We start from the raw sequence: 18252 nt of genomic DNA on the forward strand, positions 1-18252 counted from the left end.
CTCTCTCAAATGGAGATAAAGTGAAGAAGAATGAATAAAATCTTCATGATCAAACCTCCCCTTTTAAAGATGAAAATTTTACTATTTCAAATCCAAACCAAAGCACTTGAAACATGTTCACATTAGCGTGTCGTAATTCTTTTGGAAAGAGATATCAACAGATCTTTCCAATCTAACACTACCTTAAAGTCATATTACAAAGTGTGGACTGAAGTCCAAACCATAATAACGGTATCTTAGAGAACTGCTATTGGCATCCTTGACTTTTACTTATTATATATATATATTTTTTTTTTTTGCTAGATTTCTGTTTTGGGTTTAGGATTTTATATAATCCTAATCATAATTGTAAATTACTGAAATTACTTGATTTTGGAGTTGAAGTTACTTGATTTTGGGAAGAAATTAAAAATAATTACTTAATATTTCATTTTTTTGGTCAAACATGATTTGGCCCAACGGTTGGACCACTTTGGATAGACCGGATCAATCATATGTGTCAACGAACTGGTCCAATTTTTAAAACATTAGTTTGATGTGGGGCACTCAATTGGACTCACTAATCCTATAGGAATTTTCGTAGATCTATATTATATATTTATTATATCATAGATAAAAACTAAGCATTTATCTAGAGAATGATGATTTAATCTGACACCATCATAAGAACATCAAGAAAAAAAAATATTAAAGAGACATCAACAAACAAAAATTCCCAATCAAACTCCATCTTATAATTATATTTATGGGAGCGAAAGAGCTTTAGCACAATTTAGAGAGTACAGACTGAAACACTTAAAAAAATTTAGAGGTACTATGCCACATCAATTTTTATTGAAGGTTCATAATGCGAGATTTGCCTTCATTCCCTTTTCTTCTCTTTTTTATTTTATGTTTTTGTTTCTAAGCTGAGGCAGACCCATTGTCCTCCCTTGGAAAATTTTCCTTATAAGGGACCACCATGTCTAGGATTTGGTTGGACAACCAACTTCATTTATAACTGATAGTTATACATGGCATTATAATTTTATAGGGAGTGTATCAAACATTTTTCATGAAAAGCATGAGACCCATACATTAAAAATGGGGGATATGTCATGCTTTACGCATTTTACAAAATAAAATGTAATTAATTTACTTGTCCAATATATCTGATGATTCATGAAAAAAATACGTGATCTTGATTATGTAAACGCAAAATCTAACCGTTTATTTTTATTTTTATACGCAAAATAGTATAATTTTCATTTTGGAAAGACTCCCTAATCATCAATCATTAAATGTAACAAATCACGATCGTTCTAACTTGTAAATATTAAAACAAGAGGTAGTTTTGGTCCTATTAAGTAGGAACATAGGATATAATTACCTTCCATCATAATCGGGCCCTCGTCTTATTTTCCAAAGTCTTGACTATATGATTTGAGGAAAACATTGTCTAAATGTATCAAAGATTTTTATCACCACCTTCATCAATACAAAATTGTTTGTGCTCATCATCTTTCTTACTAGAATTTTTTTCCTATGGGCACAGACTCTAGCCTAAAGAATGTAACAAATAGATGTGGTTGGCAATATTTTGAAATAGAAATTCTGGTCCAAAATAACATCTCCTTATCTCTTATAGTCTCTTTGATTTCTTGATTCTCAAATTGATAGACTCACAAAATAAATTTATCTATATAAGTTTACACTTTGCAACATACAATGAGTCACAATTACAGTAGCATTTTTATTAAAATAAATTAAATGTCACAGATTAAATAAAATAAATTACTCATGTACCACTTGGATTATCATCAAAATCCATTAATATTTCAAAGAGTGAAGTTACACCTCAACGTTGTAAAAGACTTCACTTGCTAAGAACACCTCATTATATTAATATTTATAAATATAACCTCTTTTTAACTTTTTTTCACCTAACACCACATAATAAAAGTCACTTGCGGGTAAAACCTAATGAGGGTAATTTTATAAATTGTGAATATATTCTCATATCATTGGTGGATACTAGATCCAGTCCAATCTAACAAATTCACATTGCCCTGCAAACTCAAAAGCTTGATAAAGTTTCAAAACCTCTTCTTCATTCATACAAATATTCCATTGAGATCACATCAGACGTGCTGCTTTCTTGAACATCAGTATACTGAGCATTATTGTTTGCATCTCTTCCTTGAGAAATTGAACTCACAATTGATCCGTTATGGTTGTCCTCTTCAATATCTCCAGACCAATCTGATCGCCCATTCCTTGCAATGCTACATACCACCCATTTTTGAAATTTCTCCTAAAACACAAAACATAAAAATGTTACAATCCAAAAATAAATGGATAACAAATTTAAGGACAAATTAATTACCAAAAAAGTGTTAAATTCTTCAGGTTTCTTATAATTTGGATACTCTCTTTTGGGATCAATTTACTATTAATAGGTCTAAATGGTTATTGGCAAAATACTGTTTTTAGAAAAAAAATTCCCAAATAGGAAATGTTTGAAATTATTAACATGCCCCTTTAATATTTATTATCAAATACTGTAAATAAAAATGAAATTTTACTTTTATACAGCTTTGATTTAACTAGAGTAAATGACCATTATTAACTTAAATTACAAAAACAAAAAAATTAAATCAACCTTTTCATTTTGGTCTAAAATCAAAGTGTACTCATGCATGATCCATGGGGTTTTTACACCATCGTACATGAAAACTAGACTGTGCCAACGTCCAATCTTGTCCGTTTTTAGTTTATCACAATAAACATCTTTAACCGGACCATTAATTAACCACCACCCTGTTTTCCATTTGCAACTTTTATAGTTCGTTTGGTATTGGATGGATTTCTTTCCGATCTTTCTCTTAAAACAAAGTAACATTGTTCTATTCCTTTGTCTCTCACGTGGTCAAGTCCTGAAAAAAAAATCATATAAATAATTCATTAAAGACTTCATTCTTCAATTGAAAGTCTTGAATCTTCTTCCATTATACAAGCAAACTCACTCAACATTTGATTGTAAGCTTGTAAGATGAAGAAGATGAAAAAAAAAAAATGAGAAAGAAATATATATCCAAAATATATATGTAGATGAAGAAATAATTTGTAAATCACTTTTGATGGACTTACAAGTTTCATATTGAGCTGATTTTTTGTGAGGATGATCTTCTCATCATAAAGATCATCCTCGCAAAAAATCACCTTAATCCAAAATCTCTAACCCATATTTTGAAACACCATTGGTTTTACATATGTTTTTACATGTCCCATGATCTGTATAATATATATATGAATCATGGTTTTGAAACTTGTTTTGACACTCGTCCTGTCCATCTCAGACGAAATTTAGAAAAACTCCTTAGAGCCAGAACTAACCAAGCTTTGAGATGATTTGTGTATCCGTCTCGGATGAGATTTAAAACATTACACAAATGCTTACATACCTGGAAGCTTCCATGGTACAGAGTCGTAGATGGGGCAGTCCCTAATGTTTTGAAACACAAGTGTTTCGTGGTATACCTTATCTTTGAGATGGCGCAATAAAGCTGCATGTGAGTATTTGTAATCTGACATTTTCTCAGTCTCTCTCTCTCTCTCTCTCTCACTCTCTCTCACTCTCTCTCAATTGAAAATTAAGGGAAGAGCTATCTCTCTCTCTCAATTGGAAATTAAGGGAAGAGCTATCTGCTGTGGGAAGGCTACCTGTGAATTTTATAGACGAAAAGTATATGCCACGTGCACATAAACATTACTTCTGAACATGTACACGACAACATTCAGAATCTAACTCTTAGTTGAAGTTATATATTATTAAGTTGGCTCCAAACCATAATAACAGTATCATGATTATAGACTAATTTATCAAAACACACACTGAAAATTCATTAATTTTCAAAATGGTACATTATTCAAATTAATTTCAAAAACAGAAATTTATCATTTTGAAAAATATTTTTTTTACCAAAATGGTAAACAATAAAATGAACAGTAATGTTTATTTTTTATAATCCAAAATACCATTTTCTCTTCTTCTTTTTTTTTTGGTAAACACTTTTCTTACTAACATAGTAAGATTGTAAGCCTTACTAAGGGCCATTTCGCACAAATATATTACCACATCAGCAATTCAACACCACAGTCTTCTAAATTTCATCCAAAAACACAGAAAAAAAAAATTCAAAAACAATTTTGAAGAAAATAAGAAGAGAGTGGAGGAACCCAATCCCTATTATTTTTGTGATTCCCCTCATACTTTATTATGAATAGTAGAATCAAATATATAGATTACAATAGTTGTCCATTCCGGAAATTAATCATAATACCGGAGGGAATCATGCTAATAAATGAAAAATACCATTAACGTAATTCCAGGAATTAAGAAACTAGATAATCCAATCCCATCAACTAAGGAAATAATAAAAATAAGTTACAGCTAAGAAAGTTAAGAAAAGAAATGCACTAGAATTAAGGCTTGAATTCCAACACCCCCCCTCAAGCCAGATTGTAGATCTTTATCATGCCCAATTTTACCCTAAGTCATCAAAGTTTGATCTAGTGAGGGCCTTTGTGAGAACATTAGCTATTTGACAATGTGTCGCTGTGTAACTAACTGTGAATACTCCTTTAATCTTCTCTTTGATGAAGTGCCAATCTATCTCCACATGCTTTGTTCGGTTATGATGAACAGGATTCTTTACAATATTGATTGTTATTTGATTGTCATAAAATAACTTCTTAGGGTGCTCTATCAACATTTTAAATTCTCATAGCAGTCTCTGTAATCAAATACCTTCACATATACCTTGAACCATGGCACGAAATTCAACTTTTGCATTACTACGGGCTACAACAGATTGCTTCTTACTATTCCAAGTAACAAAGTTTCCCCACATAGGAACAACATCTTGAAGTTGATCGTCAATCTATAACAGATCCTGCCCAGTTTGCATCTGAAAATATTTCGATATCCCTGTTGAGAGTTTTTGAGAAGAATAATCCCTTACCAGGTGTCATCTTGAGGTATCTCATCACTCATATGTTGTTTGGTTGGACAGTTCATAAACTAGCTAATCACACTGACAAAGAAGCACTACGTCAAATTGTGGGCAAAACGACGGCTCTAGGCCGTTGTTTTCCTTACAAATGACTGCTGCAAATGCAATCGTTAAAAACACAGTCGTCTTTATAAAACAATTTTTGAATTTTTTTTATATGAGTTTTTCCATGAAATGTAGAGGGCTGTGCTATTAGTTTATCCATGATTTTTTTTTTATTTAAACAAAAGTGCTTATTGAATTCAAATATGTTTATGCCCAATCAATATGCAGAACAGAACACCTTGAGCCAATTCAGAAATTAAAGCTGTGCAACTTACCTCAGTTACCAAACACTCCCAAATGAATGAAGGGTGATCTTGTTGGACTATTTTCCAGTCTGACTTATTCTTCCCTTATAGAGATGTTTGCAGACCATGTTAAAAACAAATTGGATTTGGATTTGGATTTTTTTTTTTTTTTTGGGCAAGCAATTTTCGATTTAATTGATCAGATCATACCATTGATTCATGATCGTGTCTGGCACATTGTCGCATGGTGGTTCCATGAAATATCATATATGTCATTATAAAAAGACAAAAGTCTCTCTACTGTGTAATCACAAAATCCAACGGTTAGGATTTATAAGGATGTCAATAACACACATTGATTCTAATCCCGTTGAATAATTCTGATTGTTGGATTTATAAGTTAGTAGTATTTATTTATTTATTTTTTTTTTTTTTTTAAGGTAACTAGGTGTTCTCTGTGGTAGCAGGCCATCCATTGGTCCATCAGGCTTTGCCCAACCCAAAGACCAGCCTTGTCTACCACACACAATCCCATCCTGTCATGCGAAGCCATTAAGTAGCCACATTTTGACGGAGGGGTGGGGTATATAGAGATTCGAAGTCACGACCTAAAGAGCATACCCAGTCACTTCTTACCATCTCAACTAGCCCCGATGGGTAAGTTAGCAGTATTTTGCTACAATGTATGGTAACATGTTTACAACTGTACCGACCAATTTATGGTCGGTTGTCTAATTGATATGTGTCGTCTTAAAAATAAAAAAAAAAAAAAAAAAAATTGGATCTATAAATATTAGATCTCATGAATCGGTTTTGTACAAGTCAAATGTATTAGATCTATAAATATTTAAGCAATTATCTATATTTTTAAACTTAAAAACATTCATTTTTTTCTCCACAAAAATATTATATATTGTCAAATAACTTGATCCAGTATCTGACCCAACTCGATGCATTGAGTTGATGAATAAACTCAATGAGCGACCATCCATACTCGTTGTCAACTTCAATTCAAATTTCTATAGGGTTAGAAATCTCAAGATGATCTAATATTCCATGGTGAAGTTGTCGAAATAAACTTAAACAGCATATATATTACAAACATTTATTGCATGTCATTTGCATATATAAAGTTCAGCAAACTGCATTAACAGAAAATTCCTGGAATAGAAATAGCGCTAAAACCTAAGGAATCAAGATTTGAGACAAGAGGGCATACTGCTTGTATTTGGAAAGGAGGGCTTCAATAAGCAATATTGGGTAAGTGAGATATTCTTTCAATTTCATTGATGATCATGTCTTTTTCCTCTTCAAATTGTCCGTCTTCGCTTCCTACAAAGCAAATTAAGGAGTCATCCTTTAAGCTGTACTGAATAATAATTAGAGTAACACCACCACCACAACAACATGGTGAACAGTTTGGTGATTTTTGGATCCTACCACAATTTACTAGTGCCAACACTTTTGTACCATTTGGCATGACATCAACTCTTGGTTCTGTTGATAAATTGCTTTTGTGACATTTGGACTAATTGGGAAGTAGTTATGACACAATAATAGGATATTATTTTCTCAATAAAACTTATTTAAAGGAAGAAAAAAGCTGACAGACATTTCAAGTTGCGATACTTTATATTCTGGAACTACTACTGACAGACAAATGGAGAAGGTATTTATACTACCATACCATGATTAAAAATATTCTATCAATAAATATGTGGAATGGTTCTTGTAGCAGTGGTCCTTCATGGCCTATATCTTCGACATATTTATTAGTTCATAATTTCAAGATACACCTTTTAAGGTAATTTTTCCTATTAAAAATATGTGTGATTCCATATCTTGAATAATATGGCAGTATTATACGAGTTCCAAAAGTTTTGAAAACCCATGCATTATTTGCAAATTATACACGACCTCTTGTATAACTGTCATGACCATATATTCACACACGATGGTTGCCTTAGATTTCCAAAATCTTAAAGACCGTAACAATCAGTAAATATGCCTACCACCAAAAAATAAATAAAAAACAAACAAACGATCAGCAAATATATTCACCTTTGCCAACCAAAAGATTGTGAAGTAGTGCCAGCAATCTATCATGGTTTTTGGCCAGGATTAGAATGATCGCTTGCTGCTTGTTGGGATTAGCTACAAAGACCTAACAATCAAAATAACAGGGTTAAAGGTTAAAGTACACATTTGGGATGCATGAGAAATGCAATATTGAGTAGGGTGAATAGATTTCTAATTCAAGAAGCTGTGTTATTTAGAAATTGAACCAAGCATAGACACCCCCCTCCCTGTGGGAAACATATATAGGTGAAGCCAGGGTTTAGAACTCAGGTCCATGGTAATACCACAAAGACTTTACCACCTCACCCCTTACCAAGTTGGTACCTTCGAGGCAGGAATTTTTATTATTCAAAGTTCTGCAGCAAAAAATTTCATTATTCAGAAAATGAAAACATATAAAGAGTTCAGAACATGTCAAAATCAGATTCTTGAGATTATACAATCAAGTTCAAGTCAAGCTTTGAACTAACAGCTTTCCAAGATGAGCTCACCAAATGGTGGACCCACACATCCATTTATGGACAACTGGCAGTCATCTACCCGAAGGGAAAAAAAAATTTTTGTTGAACTTACAATTGACATGCAGTAGAAAGAAACTACAAAAAATACAGAACCTTAAAAATGTGGTAAGCAGATATCTGGATATTTTTGTTGGATCCTGCATGAATTACAGTTTGTTAGATTACAGAGAAAATGCAAAACTTAGTGACTGTTGTTTGCAATGTCTTTGAAAGGTATTCCAACAAAGAGAAAAACAAATTGGCGAGTAAAAGAATTTGACATTCAATATTTCAAATTATGAGAAGGTACAATTTCGCATAGCAGACAGACAATTTCAGTACCACAACTGGCTTTATCAAAATAAAGAAAAAGCTCCTTACAATCAGAAACAAAGAAAGTTATGAATGAGTATAGAAAATATAAAATCTCAGAAAAAGTAGAATATCGAAAGCCCAATGAATCATCGGTGGGATGATCCTACATCTAAACCATAAAAGAGCAAAATAAACAAAAACAAATCAACTAGGAGCTGTCATATTACATACAAGCTCCCCCTTAAAGTGAGGTCCAAAAAATAGGAGTCCTCAAACTCTTCGTTTAACTTTCACCACGAGAAAATGAGAGAACAAATGCTGATGATAACCTCTTCAACCAACTGTTCCTTTTGTTCAAAGATTCTCAAAGCAAATGGATTCAGACTCCAAAGAATTTTATTTCTAGGATGTAGAGTAATGATTTGACAACTTCAGAATAGAGATAGACCTAAATCGGAAAATCCAATCCATACCAAGGATGCATGTGAAATATGACCAGATGGCCCTGGCAAAGAGACAATGAATGAACATATGATTAACGAAATTTTCCACTCTATTCATATGAGAAGCTTAAATAATAATATCATGAGAAATCAGAAATGGTTGCTTAGATTTATTGACATTAAAAATAAACTATAATCATGACCATTGGTCAGCACACTGGCCAATTCGACAGTGCTGAAAAAGTATTCTAAGCTGCACTGGGTGGATCAATGCAATCATGTCGCCAATTTCAATTGGATAGAATTCATCTTCACATTCAGGTATACACCTAGAAAAGGAAAGCACCTTTCTTTATATTATAATAAAAGTTCATCTAATTATCGGTGAAAAACTTAAAAAGTTAAAAAAGGAGGCATCAAACACAGTGCAGTGTGTGTTAACCACAAGACAATTCCTAGATACTAAGAAGGAACTGCCCTTAACATAGCAGGGTTGATCTTTTTCTACAGACTAATTGTAAGAATTTTTGTGATATTTTGGAGGAAGGCCAAACAAAATAACATATATCATGAAAGGAGCAACACAGAAAGTGATGATATTGGGGTCATTTATATGACCAAGAAAAGTAACTAATACTTTTTAAGATCAAGAAAATAATTAATGCTTTTTATATTGTAAGTAATCATAAGCTTCCCATATTCTTGATAAGATATATATATATATCAATTACAGAAAAAGAAGACATTGGATTGTCTTGCACAAAGACGCCTTAGAGGGATTACCTCTATTCTGGCAAAAGCATAGGAAGGACTTGACAGCTCATTGAAGAAAATGGGCTGACAGTGACATCCAAGGATCAATCCTTAGGTTGATTAGTTTGATGCTCGATTTTATCAGGTTAGGTATCTACCTCAGGCTCCACACAATAATCTGATGTACTAAAGTAACAATAAAGAAAGCCAAAGCTGTACTTCTCTTTTTATATTCTCCATCGCCTAAGAACTTTGACAATAGTCCATGCTGGCAGCCATGGTGGCCAAATCCACAAAGTGTTGATGTATACACGTAGCCACTCCTTCTTCCTCTATTCGGTCCCCCCGACTAGAGAAATTGCTTTCTGTTTATAATTTATATTCCTAATAACTCCTCTACAATATTGTGTGGTCGGAATCTGGTGAACGGCTACGATGAATCCAACCACACTGATCCGAAGTCGTTCCTAACACCTCCCTCCTCGCGGCGGCGTGATACCTACCAAAATCACTCCAACGCTCAAGTTAGAGAAGCAGAGGAATAGTCATTTTTCCTGGTTAGACTCTAATTTCCCCCAAAATAGATCCCCTTCAATAGTGCTTACTGTGCTATTTATCCCCCCTAACTGCCCATAGGATTTCCTCATCTATAGGCTGTAATCATGGGATGTCTATTAACTCTGCGGAGTTGTTTACCTAATCAGGATCTTCTGGATCGATTATACTTACCTGTAGAGATCTCTTCCGTGATCTCCAGGATTGACGTGCACGCAACAATTTTATAGTTTTCCTATGACCTGGCCTGCCCTGCTTGGCAAGCTGATCTGGCTTAATGCTATATTGCCTTGCCAGCCAGACTAGGGAAGTCCCTGCTCTAACCTGCCCTACCTGCAGCGCTGCACCTCGTATACTGGTCTGCACCTAGTGCCACTTAGCCGATTCGGACACGTGTATGGCTTAGATTATTACGCGATTATTTCCCCCTACAAATACCATCTCTAATCCCTCTGTATGCCACACCAAACCCATCTATCTGCAATGCATCAATACATAGTAAAGAAGATAGTGATAATTATAGAAGTAACACCCAAAAACTAACACGTTAATAGCATGCATTGAACGATCCGGATGGTGAGACTCAAAAAAATGGGGCACACTTCAAACGGGATGCCAATTTTTGGACCCAAAAGTAAGTCAGAGGTTCAATGCAATATATCTGACACTGTAAAACAAAGACAGATTGTGCTAAGGAAAATATATAGGACTAGAAGAAAGAGCTTTCTCAATTTGCAAATTGTAGAGCATGATTTACTTTATAAAAAAAAAGGAGTCATCATTAAACTTTTGAAAGGTCTGCGTGATTGCTCCAATCACAAGTGTTTTAGGCTGTTTGTCAGCCTTCGTTATAGAATATCTGAAAATTCTTAAATCTGGAAAACAGGCGCCTCTCTAGTCCCAGTTCCTCGTACAAAAAACAAAGAAATTCACCTTAACAACCAAAGACCTTGAAACTATGTCAATGACTTAAACTGTCAGCGACTTAAACTGTCAGCGCTGGTCTAATTAGACCACTGGGGAGTCAGCATGCTTTTACATCTTGATGTTCTTCCAATTAATATTCTTTTACAGCTAATGTTCCAAATAATGTATGTAGAAAATGTGTATGTCTGTATGTATCATAAGTTACTAAAACATGCATTTCATTCTTAGAACTAATACTTGGCACATTCATGTAGCTTAGGCAACCCATTGAACATGTAAACAGGAAAACAACAGAATGAACCCAAGAACAAAGAGAAAATGTCTTCTTACCCTGGGTAATGTCATCATGACTTTCAAGTGACGAACCTCTAAAATATAGCGCTTCATTATGTGAGGATTTGATTGCACCAAAAGAAATTCCGAAAGAAGCTAAAAGCACCACTATGCTATTGTTAAGCCTTTTTAAGGAACTAAATAAATATAGCAAGAAAATTAAAAAAATCGTAGCTAAAACTAACCTTCAAAGACTGCCTTCAAGTTACATACTTCGCAGATGTCAAGAGCTTTTCATATAGCTCAAAGAACTGGAACAACATTCTCTAGTTAGATGAGAATAAGAAATAAGCAACAAACATGCTCGCACTATTAGATGGGAGGATGAGAAGATATCTATTCTCCCTGACTGAGCCAAAGACATGGAAAACAACCAGGGCTCAGAGAGCCACCATTGCAAGTGCTACCCCATAAAGGAGATTTTCCTACACCAAGATTTTTAATAAGTTGGATGGGCAAAAAACATATCAGATGGTCTAAGTCATCCTACTGGACCATTTTGAGGTCCAGGAGAATTTTATGTAGTACTAACGATTGAGGATCACACCAAACATGGATGAATGATGGGTATGTCATAGCAGGGAAGAGTTGGAAGACAGCTCTTCCCATACTCCCATGCTGACATGAGTACACTAGGAAATAAACTTAAACATTTATAAATTCAAAATATTCTATCAAAATTTAATTCAGTGAGAATTGTCCCAAATTAGACTATAGTAAGAAACAGAATGAACAAACTAACCTCCTCATAGTGAACAGTAAGGAATTCAGAGACCACAGTTTCATGTTTGGTAAGCAAATCCTGTAAAATTTCTTTTCAGAATATGAACTCAAACGAAAATGGTGAGTTGAAGTTTTAAACTTTGGTAGTTAAACATAGATAATAGATCATTATTAATACTGGTGGGAAGAAGAACTGACCTTAAAAGTCGTAAAAGCATCTGAAGCAACATCAAAGTTAGGGAGCTCCACATATTTGAAGAACAACTCAAAGCTTGTGGATTCTAGTATATACCTGAAAGATCACTACAAAAATTTAAAAGGATGAAAATTCATAACATGCTTGACACATGCCAAATAAAATACAACCCAGAGAGCACAATCTATTATATAGAATAGGTGCAATGGAACCTGAGATGCACTTCAATTTGCTGCCTAACAAAGGTTATTTTACTGATTCTACTTTGTTTAGTTAATGCTAACTACCCATCAGTGCTGCAGAAGTATTTATTTATCGATTCATTTTATTTGTTTATTTTTTTATTGACAAGTAGGAAGTACCCCCATTGAGCTGCAATTCCAGTTATGCTCTTAACATTATCACCTTTAAATTAATAAAGTGAAGCTGCTTCTCTATTTTCTTTTATCTTTCATTATGTGTCTGGTGTACATTGATGTTGACAGTCTCTCACAAATGGAGATTTGTTGTTAAGAAAAAACTTTGCTAAGCTGATGAACCAATGACATGTTGCCACGGGTATTGAAATAGACGTGAAATTCAAGCATGAAAATCGCTGAGATATTTTCTCCCACAAATTTTGCCCCTCTAGCCAATCGGTTTTTCTATTTTTCAATACACATGGCGGCGTGCCATTGGTTTATCAGCTTAGTACATTTTTTTCTTAACAGCAAATCTTGATTCGCCTCTCACTAATGCTGAGGTGGTTAGGCACATAAAGGAAGAATAATGATAAACTGACTCAAAAAAAAAGGATACTCAAATATACTCAACTAACGTCGAATGTGCACAGAACCATAGATTTTTCCTTGTCTAATATATGGTTTTGTGCACATGCCACGTCAGTTGAGTATGTTTTTTTAGTCAGTTTATCATGACTCCAAAGGAAATATGCAATCAAATGATCGACAAGGTTACCGGAATGTATTTGCTGCAAATTCATATTTCTCCATTTGGCATCTTAGAAGCACCCTCCATCTAAGTTTCTTTATCCATGGAAGCACCAATTACCTAGTGGATTCATTGGTTAAAAATGGTATAAAATATAAATAGATCATCCACTCCGTAAATAAGGAGCTCTCTTAACTCTTTAATTTTCACTCTCTTGTTTTCCTTTTACCAATGCAATCCTTACTCAAAAAACCAAACACGCAAGAAAAATAAAATATTAAATCAACTTCAGAAAGAAATAAAGGTAAGACTTGAGAGAAACCAAAAATCATTGAGGAATTATTTGGAAAAAAAAAATTGTATACTTACTTTGCTAGGGTCGGGAATTTGATGCATTCTCTCAACATATTTCCACAGTTCAAGGCAATGTCCTTGTTATCATAACTGTTTGGAAAATATTGCAATAAGTTTCATGTGTAACTCTATTTTATTTAATGAATAACAACAATTAATAAAACTTAATGGGTGTATTTTTTGCAAGCTTGCCTGACCAAACAGATGAGGCCTGCCCATATATTGCATGACATGGAAGGAAGATGAAGGCTTCAAAAACTAAAAATAACTAGATAAATGAATAAAAACAGCTATGTTGCATTTAAATAGAACCTTACCACACAACAAGGAAATCTAGTAGTTCCAAATGCTTTTCAATATATTCCACACAGCAATAATTAGAGCCAACCATTTGCCTCAACAAAATGGACCAACAATGTACTAAATTTTTTCTTGCCTGTGTTTAGAAGCATCATATTTAGATGTAGGCACCAAAAAAATATATAGGAACTGAAACCATGGACTTACTTCCCATCCCAATATAGATAATTTGTGAATGAAAAGGCCAAGAACATCCTCTTTGCAAATTTCAAGTGCTAACTGTGAAACATGTTCCCCATTTGGTTCAACTTCCCCATCCCCAGAAAGCATTTCTCTCATTGCACGAAAAAAAATTTCGACTTCTTCTAATGCCTGTTGTAAATCGAACGCAAATCACTATCAACATCCATGTTTGAATCGATGATAAAGGATAACTAGCTGAAAAGAATGGATACCCTTGTAATTGTTACCTAGATAGAGTTGGAAATGTTGGTTTATATGCGAATGTATGTCCCAGAATGTTAACAGTAACTGTTGAAATGTTTAATACATCTTTAAATCAATATGTGATGAGCGAGCAGTTTAATTTTCAGTGGAAGTAATTTCAATAAATAAATAAATAAAACAGTCAAGATGATCGGCAATCATAAAAGACGCCAAAACACCTGCTGAGCAGATGGAGTACGACAAACCCAATCCCATCTCCCCAAGTAAGTCCTCAAAAAAAAAAAACTCTTTAAGACCTGAAAGACCTTGCACGCGCCCACATGCGTTCACACACACTTTGAACAGTTCTTACATATTACACACCATGCTAAAAATCCAAATCAAATAATCCAACCAAAAACACCAATAAGAAGATAATCCCAGAATTCCCATTCAGATTTTAGATTTTTTTTTTTTCTTTTTAAAGGGAAAAGTGCAACAAAATGTTAAGTTTGACTAACAATAAGTAATGGGTAAAATCAAGAATGCAAAAAACAACGAGTAAAGATCAAGATTTGTGCAGAAATTACACTTAGAAGGATTTATAATTAGCAATCAAATTACATCCAAATAAGAGAATTGTCTCAACACCCATGTAGAAATTTAGCAATATAAACAAACCAGAACAAAAAATTTCAAAAAAAAAAGTGAGATTTGAGTAATTGAAACTGGTGCGTATCAGATAATTCATAATCAGATAAAAGATATGAACCCAGAAATGAACAGAAAATAAAATAAAAATTAAACCTTTTCAAGGGCTTTTACTTCTGCAGCGGAGGCTTTCCCTGATCGATTACACGAGCTCTGTTGGGGATTTGTTTCTCGAAGGCTTGAAGAATGAGAAAGACATGATCTTCTCTCTCTCTATCTATCTCTGTGCGAATGCAACGCGCCTTCGTCTGATGTGTTTATTGTTCCTCGTAGTGTGGATGGTTTAGCTCATATGTTCTTGTGCGAGTCTTACACAGACAATGTCTTACGGAGACGCTAATGATGATTTGGATTAAAACTTATAGCATTGATACTAATACTACAAATGAATAAATACAGTGTTGGGTGGTGAAGGTTGGCCTGGTAGAATAATCTTTAGGATACGTTTTTTTCAATGGGCTGATTTTTTTCTGAGTGTGATCTCTATGACGAGAAAAGCATTCTTGCAAAAAATCAGTCAATTAGGAAACTTTTAACCCCATGAAAAGTGGTTTACAAAAATTTAACGGTCCATGATTCTTCAACTTGTAAACTAGGGTTAGAAATTTTGGAATAAGTTGATTTTTGGTGATAATGATCATCGTCACAAAAAATCAATTCATTCCGACACTAAACTCATTGCAGAAACATCATCAATGGTGTTCTTGTCCTCAATGCTCCAAATGGTGCAAAACTTTGGAAGGCTAAACCCTCAGACAGTACCCAAGCCACCTCCACTGCCATGCTCGACACAGGAAACTTTGTGCTGAGGAACACACAATCCGTTAACAATTGGCAAAGCTTTGATGCACCAACAGACACAATCTTGCTTAACCAGACACTAGGCCTTGGTAATAAACTCGTTTCTCGATGAACCAAGGATGACTACTCGGCAGGAAGATTCGAGTTTATTCTACAAGGTGATGGTAATCTTGTTATGTATCCCTTAGCTCGGCCTAAGGAAAACAATTACAAAGCTTACTGGACAAGCAATACTGTGAGTAATGGTGCAGCAGTGGTCTTCAACCAATCTGACTATATTTATCTAAATCTAAAAGATGGGAGCCAATTCAGCTAGGGGTCGTCAGAGACGTCAATCTTCCAATGCTGGGGGGACTTTGAACAGTTAAAAAATACAACTATGTACCAGTGAAAGAATAAGAAAGCAGCAGCTGATGCAAATTGGAAACAATATGTCTAAAAATTGAAACAGCAATCATAAAATTTCCTTACGAATCTTTGTTTTCGATGATTCATCATAATCCATACATAAAACTCAACAGAACATGAAATTAAAAACAAAAAAAATAATTAAGGATTTGTGATTTATTACCTTAGGATTTCTTTGCAACGAGTTAAAGAGAGGGAGAGGGGGGGATGGATGAGATTTTGTCTAATTTATTTGCAACGGATTTTGTGACCTTCGTTTCCAGCAGAGGAAGTTCTGTCCAGCTGGGGTTCTATCAAGCTTTTCGTTTCTCTACAACGAGTTAGAGAGAGGGGGAGATGAGGAAGACATTCGTTTACAGCAAAGAAATGAAGTCAGATCTGATCCTTCCTCGAGGAAGGAAGATGACGAGGAAGAAAAGAAGACGAAGTTAGATCTGATCTCTGATCTCTGTTAAAAAGGAAAACGTGAAAAAGAAGTAAAGAGAGATCGAGGAATCTGCAGAAGAAGGCTTCGAACGCAAAGGTGAGAGCAAGGAAGACGACGTTGAGAAACTTCGATTCGTTTCTGTTTGTTGACGGGGAGGTAGTTTGCAAATTCGAAAATTTAGTTTGTTTACAAACGATAAGATCTCGAATTAATCGGACGGCTTAACTCGTTTGTAGATTTGTGAGTAGATATGTGTATCTTCCGAACTCGACCCTATATATATATATATATAGGGTTGGGTTCCGTATACCCTATTACGACTCACATTGCGATACACCGTTTTGTCTTATATGGGCAAAAATGTTTGGAATGGGCTAATTTTTTGTGAGGATGATCTCTATGGTGAGGAGATCATCCTTGCCAAAAATCAGCTCATTATGAAACCTCTAGTCCCATGTTTACAAGTTGAAAAATTTTAGACCGTCCAATTTTTGTAAATCAATTTTGATGGGGTTAGAAGTTTTGGAATGGGATGATTTTTTGCCAGGATGATCCCCTCATCACAGAGATCACCCTCACAAAAAATCAGTCCATTCCAAACATTTTTGTCCATATAAGATAAACGGTGAGTCGTAATATGAGTCGTAATAGGGGTCGTAATAACGCTGTCCATATATATATATATATATATATATATATATATATATATATATATATATATATATATATATATGTGGGTCAGGTTCAAAGGACAACCATTTCAACACACATATAGACAACGTGTTTTGTCTTATATGGGCAAAAATGTTTGGAATGGGCTGATTTTTGGTGAGGATGATCTCTACGATGAGGAGATCATCCTCACAAAAAATCAGCTCATTCCAAAACTTCTAACCCCAGTTTACAAGTAGAAAAATCGTGAACCGTCCATTTTTTGTAAATCATTTTTTATGGGGTTAGAAGTTTTGGAATGGGCTGATTTTTGATGATGATGATCTCCTCACCACAGAGATCATCCTCACAAAAAATCAGTCCATTCCAAACATTTTTGCCCATATAAGACAAAACACGTTGTCTATATGTGTGTTGAAATGGTTGTCCTTTGAACCTGACCCATATATATATATATATATATATAATATATATATGGACAGCGTTATTACGACCCCTATTACGACTCATATTACGACTCACCGTTTGTCTTATATGGACAAAAATGTTTGGAATGGACTGATTTTTTGTGAGGGTGATCTCTGTGATGAGGGGATCATCCTGGCAAAAAATCATCACATTCCAAAACTTCTAACCCCATCAAAATTGATTTACAAAAATTGGACGGTCTAAAATTTTTCAACTTGTAAACATGGGACTAGAGGTTTCATAATGAGCTGATTTTTGGCAAGGATGATCTCCTCACCATAGAGATCATCCTCACAAAAAATTAGCCCATTCCAAACATTTTTGCCCATATAAGACAAAACGGTGTATCGCAATGTGAGTCGTAATAGGGTATACGGAACCCAACCCTATATATATATATATATAGGGTCGAGTTCGGAAGATACACATATCTACTCACAAATCTACAAACGAGTTAAGCCGTCCGATTAATTCGAGATCTTATCGTTTGTAAACAAACTAAATTTTCGAATTTGCAAACTACCTCCCCGTTAACAAACAGAAACGAATCGAAGTTTCTCAACGTCGTCTTCCTTGCTCTCACCTTT

At 34.4% G+C, this 18252-nt stretch overlaps 1 long non-coding RNA gene and 1 pseudogene across 2 annotated transcripts; both read right to left on the reverse strand.

The window, feature by feature from the left end:
* Positions 1–1806: 1806 nt before the first annotated feature.
* Positions 1807–3668, reverse strand: LOC147395871 (uncharacterized). The gene is made up of 3 exons (XR_015180885.1): positions 3444–3668; positions 2642–2915; positions 1807–2293 (listed from the first exon to the last, which is right to left on the reverse strand). It is a non-coding gene; the product is annotated as an uncharacterized LOC147395871 (long non-coding RNA).
* A 2750-nt stretch (positions 3669–6418) lies between these two features.
* Positions 6419–16255, reverse strand: LOC147395872 (uncharacterized; annotated as a pseudogene). The gene is made up of 11 exons (XR_015180714.1): positions 14986–16255; positions 13960–14124; positions 13770–13888; positions 13468–13542; positions 12171–12264; positions 11992–12051; positions 11435–11500; positions 11249–11345; positions 8038–8084; positions 7406–7508; positions 6419–6676 (listed from the first exon to the last, which is right to left on the reverse strand). The product of XR_015180714.1 is annotated as an uncharacterized LOC147395872 (transcript).
* Positions 16256–18252: the final 1997 nt, after the last annotated feature.

This window comes from Akebia trifoliata, chromosome 8, assembly GCF_017979445.1.
Source record: "Akebia trifoliata isolate Shusen 1 chromosome 8, ASM1797944v1, whole genome shotgun sequence".
Lineage (NCBI taxonomy): Eukaryota > Viridiplantae > Streptophyta > Magnoliopsida > Ranunculales > Lardizabalaceae > Akebia > Akebia trifoliata.